The sequence below is a fragment of the Schistocerca nitens genome, chromosome 7 (assembly GCF_023898315.1).
Source record: "Schistocerca nitens isolate TAMUIC-IGC-003100 chromosome 7, iqSchNite1.1, whole genome shotgun sequence".
NCBI classification, from domain to species: domain Eukaryota; kingdom Metazoa; phylum Arthropoda; class Insecta; order Orthoptera; family Acrididae; genus Schistocerca; species Schistocerca nitens.
In genome coordinates this window covers 124,595,495-124,606,598 of record NC_064620.1, presented here as the reverse complement: position 1 = coordinate 124,606,598, position 11,104 = coordinate 124,595,495, and the positions used below count along the sequence as shown (strand labels likewise).

The following is an 11,104-nucleotide window of genomic DNA, read 5'->3' as shown; positions in this document are numbered from 1 at the left end:
CTCTGGAATCGGTTCGTCAGTATTTGATGTGGTTTACGAAATATATCCAGCGGTAACGTTAGTTCACTCACCCTGTATATATATATTACAAAACACTAATTTCCTGTCACAAACCAATGACCTTAATCAACATTGAATACACACTTCGTAATTACACCGCCTCAAAATATAAAATATAAACCTGCCACTAATCGATATGACTGTTACACGCTGTTTACTATCCTTGGCAGCTAGTTGGTGAAATTACACTGCAGCGTCACACATCCATCCATCGGCCACCAAAGTTTACAGTTTACCAATTTCCGAGTATATCTTAAAGGCTATCAGTTTCTGACGAGTTTGCATAATTCCTTCGTCGTGCGACCTTTTAGTATTAGAGTGTACCATTAATTTTTTTTAATGGAATTTTGTGCAATTGTACGCCTGGCAAATCTTCGTTTAGTTTCTCTGTCGTTCCCCTAAATGTTAGTAAACTTGGCAAAAGTCTCCAAAAGATTCCTTGCTTTATACTTGACAAATTCGAATGAGATCCACTATTTTCGACAGCTGAATATAACACGAACTTATCGACCTAAAAAGACGGCCAAGAACGCTAGAATAGTTGGTAGTTGATAGAAGTCTCAGGCAGTGACTAAGTGGTAACTAAGTGCACTTAATTAAAACGTGGCAAACGTAGGACAAAAATAGTTAAAGCTAGAAGGTATCTTAAGCTACGATCTAAATAAAGAGTGAACAAGTACAGTAACAAATTTAGTACGACGATATCATTCGTGCGGGATATTGCGAGACAGGCCAATCTACTTACTCGCTTTAAAAGACAATATAGGGAAACAGACAGGGAAATCTTGATGGCTAACCATGTATAGGTGCGATGGTTTCTGAGCGAAGGTTGTAATAATATTGATACTGAGAATTGGTGCGAATGATCTAGCAGAAAATTCTAGGAAGTTCCAGACACACAGTGAGGGGCAAAAATACTGTCACCATCTGCTTAATAGCGTCTGTGTGCACCTTTCATACGTAAGAAGGCAGCGATTTTGCGTGCATTACGTGTTCCCACTCTCGTCATATGAGGCTATATCCAACATTGTCGAACTGATCGTTTCCATTTTGTAATGTCCAGGGAACCGTCATAATTCGCAGTGGCTTCCATATAGTTATCGTCTTCGAATAAGAGTATGTCCGTATTATTTCCTATTCTTTCAGTTACCTTCTGTACTATAACACAGTACTTGTTTCTATGTGTGACCTAAGTTTCATCGAAATGCGTTACCGGACAGTGACACATTGTGAGGAAGTTTCCACAGCACAGTACAGAGTGACAGCTATAGAACAGTATGAAATAAAATCGTCATAACTTCTGGAAGGTTTGCGTTAGGACGTTCAAACTGCACCGTTGGCCACGCGGCACGATGGGAATTAGTATGGCCATTATGATTTGGTTTAGCGATGAAGTCCACTTTCATTTGAATGGGTTGGTCAGTATTCAAAATTGGCTCATTTGGGGGACTGAGAAGCCGCATTTCGCGATCCAGAAGTCTCTTCACCCTCAACGGGTGTTGTGCAATGTCCAGTCACGGAAAAATTGGTGTGATGTTCCTTGATGGCATTCTAGTGGCAACGTCTGCCACCGAATATAATAGCAACACCAAATGTAGCGGGAAGAGGTAGAAGGCACCATAGTAAGACTCATCCAAGCTTTCCAGCTGATTTATTGTTTCCAACTACAGTGCCTCCAGTCCTCTTGTTGTGCATCACCGGGTCCCGCAATGCTGAGGACACCACTTCACTGTTCGCAAAACGGCTTCGCGCGTAATGGCTGCCTCAGCGACCCGTGCTTGCCCTCCTGCGTGTCGGCCTTGTACAGCAGTGGAGCTGCGGCGTCGTCAGGATGCTCGCAGTCGACTCAGTGGTCTGCATCCCTGCCGCCTCAACGCCGCTCAGTGAGAGCCGCATGTGGCCAGCTGGGTGATTCTCGCCGGCATGGCTAAGATCGCGGCGACAACAAGCGCCTGCGATCCGGAGTCCGAATCTGCAGCCCTCGCCTAGGGATGCCTCTGGTGTGTGTTGGAAACTATGACAACTGCCGATGGTAGCAAGCCGTGGAGTGGCCTGCTGCTGGCTGGCTATAGACCCTGTGTCAGCCTCAGAGGGTCAAACCAGCGACCTGCTGTGGACTGGAATGCTGGCACCACATATGCTGCTGCATGTAGCTGGTGGTGTGACACACTTAATCATCTAGGAGAGCTATCACACTTGAATGAATCTCGTTATAAATCCACACCTATTAATATGCAACTGTGCGCCTCTGTTTTTCCATATGCACTGCTTCGCATCACGTACACATAACACACTAGGTTGGCCAGTGGGCCCCCTCTGCATGTGATTTGCGACATGCAAAACCGCTACATATACTCTTTCAGCAATTTGACGGCCCTGTGGCCTCTATTCTACTTTGGAACTGCTGGTATGAATAACTCACTTTAATCTGGCCCGCACCTGGCTGTAACTTGTGCTCAGAATATTGCACACAACTAACTGTCTGTACCCTAAGCGGTGGTGGTGCTACAGCTTGGTGACTACTGGACATACGTGAAGGTTTTTGGAAATGATTTTATCCCCATTATCCAAAGTGAACCTGATTTCGACAAGATGTCATGCAAGACGGAGATCGACCCCATCGAAGCAGGAGAGTGTTTTATGTCCTGGATTAACTCTTTCGGGATCCCAATCTGGCCCTTGGATACTGAGAAGCCACTGCCATGGGCCTCGATTGGCCGCTATATGCTACGGATCTGAACAAATGTGATTTCTTTTTATGGGGCACAGTGATAATCCCAAAACCATTGTGGAGCTGAAAACAGCCATTCAGGAGGTTATCGACAGCATCGACGTTCCCACACTTCAGCGGGTCATGCAGAATTTCGCTAATCGTATGTGTCTACATCACATCATCGCCAATGATGTCAGGCATATCGAACATGTCATAACCTAAATCCGAATATCTCTAGTGACGCTTACATGTTGAATAAAGTGTGTCCACGCCGTTGTTTGTGACTGATTTACGGTTTTTTTTCATATGGTCCAATAATTGTCACCCCGTATTTACTCTTTGTTTTATGATGGAGTTAGTTAGTTACGTGCTGCAAGCTTATGGTAACCGTTATGATGTGGAACGTGTCAAGTCCATAAGAAACGCACACATGAATGAAATTTTTTTAAAAAAAACCTAAATGGCACAAAATGCGTATATTATACCTATAGATTTATTTATTTCTATTAAAAAATTCATTTATGGTATAGAATGAGTTGTCAAGCAGACATGACTTCCATTTACTTTTGTAATTATACTGCTCTCTGCCAGACATTTTATTTCATCTGGTAATTTATCGATAAGGTTTACAGCAACATATTTTACCCCTTTCTGTACCAAAGATTGGTTAAGTAGAGGACAGTATAATCATGAATGTCACGGTTGTTTTTAAACTGGTTTGTGTTGTTGAGAGCAAATTTCAGTACTGAGTAAATGTACAGTGAAGCTGTTGTCAGAAATCCTAACCTTTTAAAAAGATGGCTACAAGATGTGTGACTACGAACCTCACACATTATTCTAACCACTTTCTTTTGAGTAGTGAATACTTTTAGCCTAAGTGTTGAGTTAACCCAAAATATTATTCAGTATGACATCGGAGAGCGAAAGAAATGCAAAATATGTTAGCTTGATAATTTCTATATCCTCAGAATTAGCACTTACTCTTATGGCAAAAGTTGCTGAGCCTAATCGCTTTAGGAGATCCAAAATATGAATTTTCCAATTAAAATTCTCATCTATATGTACACCCAGAAAGTTAGTATGCTCTACCCTGGCTACTGACTTCTATTGAAGTGTTATATTAATTGAAGGAACTGTACTCCTTGTAGTAAAAACTTGGATGTACTGTGTTTTTTTTCAAAGTTCAGAGCCAGCCCATTCTCAGAAAACCAATCAATAACTTTTGCAATGACATTATTTGTATAATTTCCTATTGGAGTTTGTTCCACAGGATTAATAACGATGCTTGTATCATCAAAAACAGTGTCAGTTTAGCTTCTTGTTTGAGATAAGAAAGGAGGTCATTCACATATATGAAGAACAGAAGGGGTCTCGTGCTCGAGCAATGTGGAATACCTAATATAATTTCATCCCAGTTACATGAAGTGGGAAACTCCATTAAATCGCTTAAACAATATGAAGAACCTTTTTGCTTCGTGTTCTGTACATATGACTTAAACCACTCATATGCTGTTCCATTTATACCATAGAATTCTAATTTCTGTAACATAATATCATGGTTCACACAATCAAATGCTTTGGACAAGTCACAGAAAAGTCCTATTGGTGACATTTTTCTATTTAAAAACTCTATTATGTGGGCAGTGAAATTGTATAGTGCTCTCTCTGTGGAACAGCATTTTTGAAATCTATATTGTGATTTACTAAGTATCCCATTATTGCTGAGATGGCTAACCACTACTAAGTACGAGGCCTGTTCAGAAAGTAAGCTCCGATTGATTGCCAAATTGAAACCACAGTGAACATCAGAAATGTTTTACTTGTAACAATTAGCTACACCTTTCAGCTACTTCTCTACGTAGTCGCCGTTCTGACTTAGACTTTTGTCATAGCGTTGTACCATCCTTTCAATAGCCTCATCATAGAAGGCAGCCGCCAGTGCTTTCCGCCAATTCTCCACGCTGGCCTACACCTCGTTGTCTGTGTCAAAATGTTGTCTTCAATGACAGCGGTTCAGGTGACCAGAGATGAAACTCAGGGGGAGACAATTGCGGACTGTATTGTGGGTAATCTAACATTTCTATTTGAAAACGATGCAGGAGCATCTTCATTGCCCCTGCAGAATGCGGCTGAGAACTGTCTTGAAGAAGAACCAGCACGACAGTTATGTAATGTTAGCTGCATAACTTCAGGCGACATTTCTCACCAGGCCCTCGTACTTGGCGGCAGACACTATTTTCTAGACATCTTTACGCACTCACTGCGAGTTCAGAAATGAGAAGAGCGACGTGATGCTAACTGGGGTTATACTAGAGACACTACCCAACACATCTGTGCAAAGCTTTATCGGAATTTCATAGTCGTTTCCATTTCGCGACCGATCGGAGCTTACTTTCTGAACGCCCCTCGTACATTACTTTCTCAACAATTTTTGGAAATGCTGTCATCAAGGACACTGGCCGGTAATTATTGACGTTTGTGGTGTCCCCTTTTTTGTAGAGAGGCTTGGTTCAAATGGCTCTGAGCACTATGGGACTTAACATCTGTGGTCATCAGTCTCCTAGAACTTAGAACTACTTAAACCTAACTAACCTAAGGACATCACACACATCCATGCCCGAGGCAGGATTCGAACCTGCGACCGTAGCAGTCGCGCGGTTCCGGACTGCGCGCCTAGAACCACTAGACCACCGCGGCCGGCGTAGAGAGGCTTGAAACGGCATATTTTAACCTGTCTGGAAAATACCTTGAGTTAGTGATGCATTACAGGTGTGACTCAGAACATCAGCTGAAACTGCCCCACATTGTTTTAATACCTAGTTAGAGATGGCATCTATTCCAACAGAACATTTATTTTTCAAAGATTTAACGATTTTACTTAATTTCTCAAAACTGACTTCTCTACGTACTGCATCATCACCGCCATCACCACTATCATCTACAGCCATGGATTAGGTTAGAGGAACCTGTTCCGGCGTCACCTTCTTAATTCCATCGTTTCCTTGGACGAGATATGTCCCTTGTCCCTATGGGTATAGAATGACAAGTTTTTGAAGGGTATCTGCCTTGTTATACACCGTTTACACGTTTCTTCCATTTCTTCTTACATGTGCCAACTTTTTTTCTGTTATTGCAAATGTTTTAAGTTCACTTATAATATTTTTGTTTCTTAATCCATCTCTAGGTTTTCATCATTTAGCTGATACGATGACTTAGATTGCTAACGTCACTATTCGATGTATGTTTTCCTTCTTTGCTGTCCAAGGTTCAGATTGCTAAGGCAGGAATCAAAGAGTTAGTTCTTTATAGTATTTCAGATCGGTTTCTTTACTCGTCTTTTTATGTTCTTTTCATTGTCTTATAGACACTCTGAAACTCTGCTTACATCTTTGTGATAATGAAGAGAAATGTCACAGCCCAAGCAGTTAAAGTGAGATATGTGCTCCATTATTTTGTTTTCTATCGCTATGTTTGACTGGATCTCTGGCTTTCTTCGGAATGTCATTACTTTCGTCATTTCTTTTCATATTTTGGTATTACAATTTTGACCAATTAGGTTTAATTTGAAAATATTTCTTTTTAATTCCTTTTCTGAAGTGGCTATTGTAGTCTGACTGTCACGACACATTAATGTTGTTGTACAAACGTCCTTATTTAGTTTTATTCCTTTGCTGTTTTCTCCTCATTCCTTGTAATTTATCCGTAAATTGAATAAAACTGGGGAAATGCTGCAACCTTGTATGACTACTTGGCTACAGTAGTATTCTTACTTCTTTTTTGTCTGGTTTACAAATTCAGTTCCCTTGTGTAAGTATTCTTTGTATATTTACAGGGAGCAGAAAATTATTCACGTGATCAGACGAGTAGTATAGCGTCCGTGTAGTGATTTGTGTGCTAGTTGATTAATATTTCCAACGAATTTTATTTTATAGACTCCTAACAGCGGTGGGTCACGCTAGAGAAACTATATAAGAAATTCAATCTCCAGTTTTTAGCTCTGGTAATAAACTACAGGAGTGTGGTCTAGGAGCGTACTTACCTGACGTAGGGGATACCGTGATCATGAATGCGGTTCGTCCCGGGTGAGGCTCTTCCATTACACTTCGGTCGAGTTGACCCCCGCGATTACTCCAAATGTGAGGAACTCGTGCGCATGCTTTTTGGTGATCGGGACTGCGTTAGGGCTGCCCCGGTGTATTTTTTTTTCAATAGAGCTGGTAGGGCTCTGAAATAAAAAAAAATTGAGTGAAGGGATCAACAACGAACTTCAAGGGATGTCATGTGACGTCCGCTATCACCAAATACAACAAATAACAGCGTACAAAATGAAAAAAATGGAACGGTAGCGTCTTTGAATTCCAAATCAAAATGTCCTTGATCCCGGGCACGAAACCCGCCACTAATTAAATTTTGATTACTAATCAGCATTGGCGTCCGTAGACTTCCGGTATAGAAAGTCACCCTCATTCTGCCAACGGCCTTATCAAAGAGGGCGGAGGAGTGGACAGAGCATCTTGTCCTAGGTTGTCCTAGGGGTGGGAAACTGCCCATAAGGCGGAAGAATAAAAAAAAAAATGGAATAAGGATGCATAAGGCAACGGAAACCACTGCATTAAAGACACATAACGTGTATCCACAGGACACGTGGTCTGTAGTTGAAAAGTGTCATGATGATCTCTCTATTGGCGGATCTCCGGAAGGGGACTGCCAAGAGGGAGGTAAGCGTGAGGAAAATATTGAATAATCAATGTAAATATACCGTTCTACGAGTCGGGGCTTGGAATGTCAGAAGTTTGATTGCGAAAGCGAACCTAGAATATCTGAAAAGGAAATTGCAAAGGTTCAATCTAGATATAGTCGGAGTCAGTGAAGTGGAAAGAAGACAAGGATTTCTGGTCAGATGAGTATAAGGCAATATCAACAGCAGCAGAAAATGGTAGAGCGGGAGTACGATTCGTTAAGAGCAGGAAGGTAGGGCAGAGAGTGTGTTACTGCGAACAGTTCAGTGATAGGGTCATTCTTATCAGAATCGACAGCAAACCAACACCGAAAAAAATGGTTCGGGTATACATACCGACGTCGCAAGCTGAAGATGAAGAGATAGAGAAAGTATATAAGGATACTGAAAGGGTAATACAACAATCAAAGGGAGATGAAAATCTAATAGGCATAGGGTACTGGATGTAGTCGTAGGGGAAGGAGTAGAAGGAAAGGTTACAGGAGAGTATGGGCTTGGGACAAGGAATGAGAGAGGAGAAAGACTAATTGAGTTCGGTGACATATTTCGGCTAGTAATAGAGAATACTCTGTTCAAGAATCACAAGAAGGGGAGGTATACTTGGAAAAGTCCGGGTGACACGGGAAGATTTCAGTTACATGATGTCATGGCCAGAAAGAGGATCAGTAATTAGATGCTGGATTGTAGTAAGGCGTATCAAGGAGCAGAGGTAGACCCAGATCACAATGTAGTAGTGATGAAGAGTAGGCTGAAATTTAAGACATTAGTCTTGAAGAATTAATGCACAAAGAAGTGGGATACGGAAGTAAAAGGAATGACGAGATACACTTGAAGTTTTCTAAGGCTGTACGTACAACAATAAAGAATTGATCAGTAGGCAGTACAGTTGAAGAGGAATAGACATCTCTAAAAAGTTCAGTCACAGAAGTTGGAAGGAAAACCATAGGTACAAAGAAGGTAAACCATGGGTTGTTGATGTTGTGGTCTTCAGTCCTGAGACCGGTTTGATGCAGCTCTCCATGCTACTCTATCCTGTGCAAGCTTCTTCATCTCCCAGTACTTACCACAACACACATCCTTCTGAATCTGCTTAGTGTCTTCATCTCTTGGTCTCCCTCTATGATTTTTACCCTCCACGCTGCCCTCCAATACTAAATTTGTGATCCCTTGATGCCTCAGAACATGTCCTACTAACCGGTCCCTTCTTCTAGTCAAGTTGTGCCACATACTCCTCTTCCCCCCAATTCTATTCAATACTTCATCATTAGTTATGTGATCTACCCATCTAATCTTCAGCATTCTTCTGTAGCACCACATTTCGAAAGCTTCAATTCTCTTCTTGTCCAAACTATTTATCGTCCATGTTTCACTTCCATACATGTTTACACTCCATTCAAATACTTTCAGAAACGACTTCCTGACACTTAAATCTATACTCGATGTTAACTAATTTCTCTTCTTCAGAAACGCTTTCCTTGCCACTGCCAGTCTACATTTTATATCCTCTCTACTTCAACCATCATCAGTTATTTTGTTCCCCAAATAGCAAAACACCTTTACTACTTTAAGTGTCTCATTTCCTAATATAATTCACTCAGCATCACCCGACTTAATTCGACTACATTCCATTATCCTCGTTTTGCTTATGTTGATGTTCATCTTATATCCTCCTGTCAAGTCACTGTCCATTCCGTTCAACTGATCTTCCAAGTCCTTTGCTGTCTCTGATAGAATTACGTCATCGGCGAACCTCAAAATTTTTATTTCTTCTCCATGGATTTTATACCTACTCCGAATTTTTCTTTTATTTCCCTTACTGCTTACTCAATATACAGATTGAATAACATCGGGGAGAGGCTACAACCCTGTCTCACACCCTTCCCAACCACTGCTTCCCTTTCATGCCCTCGACTCTTATAACTGCCATCTAGTTTCTGTACAAATTGTAAATAGCCTTTCGCTCCCTGTATTTTACCCCTGCCACCTTTAGAATTTGAAAGAGGGTATTCCAGTCAACATTGTCAAAAGCTTTGTCTAAGTCTAGAAATGCTAGAAACGTAGGTTTGCCTTTCCTTCATCTTTCTTCTAAGATAAGTCGTAATGTCAGTATTGCCTCACGTGTTCCAATATTTCTACGGAATCCAAACTGATCTTCCCCGAGGTCGGCTTCTACCAGTTTTTCCATTCGTCTGTAAAGAATTCGCGTTAGTATTTTGCAGCTGTGACTTATTAAGCTGATAGTTCGGTAATTTTCACATCTGTCAACACCTGCTTTCTTTGGGATTGGAATTATTATACTCTTCTTGAAGTCTGATGGTATTTCGCCTGTCCCATACATCTTGCTCACCAGATGGTAGAGTTTTGTCACGACTGGCTCTCCCAAGGCCATCAGTAGTTCTAATGGAAAGTTGTCTACTCCCGGGGCCTTGTTACGACTCAAGTCTTTTAGTGCTCTGTCAAACTCTTCACGCAGTATCGTATCTCTCATTTAATCTTCATCTACACCCTCTTCCATTTCCATAATATTGCCCTCAAGTACATCGCCCTTGTATAGACCCTCTATATTCTCCTTCCACCTTTCTGCTTTCCCTTCTTTGCTTAGAACTGGGTTTTCCATCTGAGCTCTTGATATTCATACAAGTGGTTCTCTTTTCTCCAAAGGTCTCTTTAATTTTCCTGTAGGCAGTATCTACCTTACCCCTAGTGAGATAAGCCTCTACATCCTTACATTTGTCCTCTAGCCATCCCTGCTTAGCCAATTTGCACTTCCTGTCGATCTCATTTTTGAGACGTTTGTATTCCTTTTTGCCTGCTTCATTTACTGAATTTTTATATTTTCTCCTTTCGTCAATTAAGTTCAATATTTCTTCTGTTACCCAGGGAGTTCTACTAGCCCTCGTCTTTTTATCTACTTGATCCTCTGCTGCCTTCACTACTTCATCCCTCAGAGCTACCCATGCTTCTTCTACTGTACTTCTTTCCCCCATTCCTGTCAATTGTTCCCTTACGCTTTCCCTGAAACTCTGTACAACCTCTGGTTCTTTCAGTTTATCCAGGTCCCATCTCCTCAAATTCTCACATTTTTGCAGTGTCTTCAGTTTTAATCTGTTCATAACCAATAAATTGTGGTCAGAGTCCACATCTGCCCCTGGAAATGTCTTACAATTTAAAACCTGGTTCCTGAATCTCTGTCTTACCATTATATAATCTATCTGATACCTTCTAGTATCTCCAGTATTCTTCCATGGGTAACAGGAGAAATACCTCAGGTGAACGAAGTACAAAAATGTTCAGAGAAATACAAGTCGCTGAGGAATGAAATAAATAGGAAATGCAGGGAAGAAAAGGTAGGTACGTGTCGTGTGACTAGGGCCTCCCGTCGGGTAGACCGTTCGCCGGGTGCAACTCTTTCGATTTGACACTACTACGGCGACTTCCGCGTCGATGGGGATGAAATACTGATGATTAGGGCAATACAACACCCAGTCCCAGTCTCCGACCCAGTCGGGAATCGAACCCGGGACCTTAGGATTGACATACTGTCGCGCTGACCACTCAGCTACTGGGGGCGGTCGAAGCTAAGATGAAATGGC

The 11,104-nt window shown here is 41.6% G+C and overlaps 1 non-coding gene across 1 annotated transcript; it reads left to right on the top strand.

Moving 5' to 3' along the window:
- Positions 1-6,804: 6,804 nt before the first annotated feature.
- Positions 6,805-6,967, top strand: LOC126196653 (U1 spliceosomal RNA). Its single transcript, XR_007539120.1, has one exon. It is a non-coding gene; the product is annotated as a U1 spliceosomal RNA (small nuclear RNA).
- Positions 6,968-11,104: the final 4,137 nt, after the last annotated feature.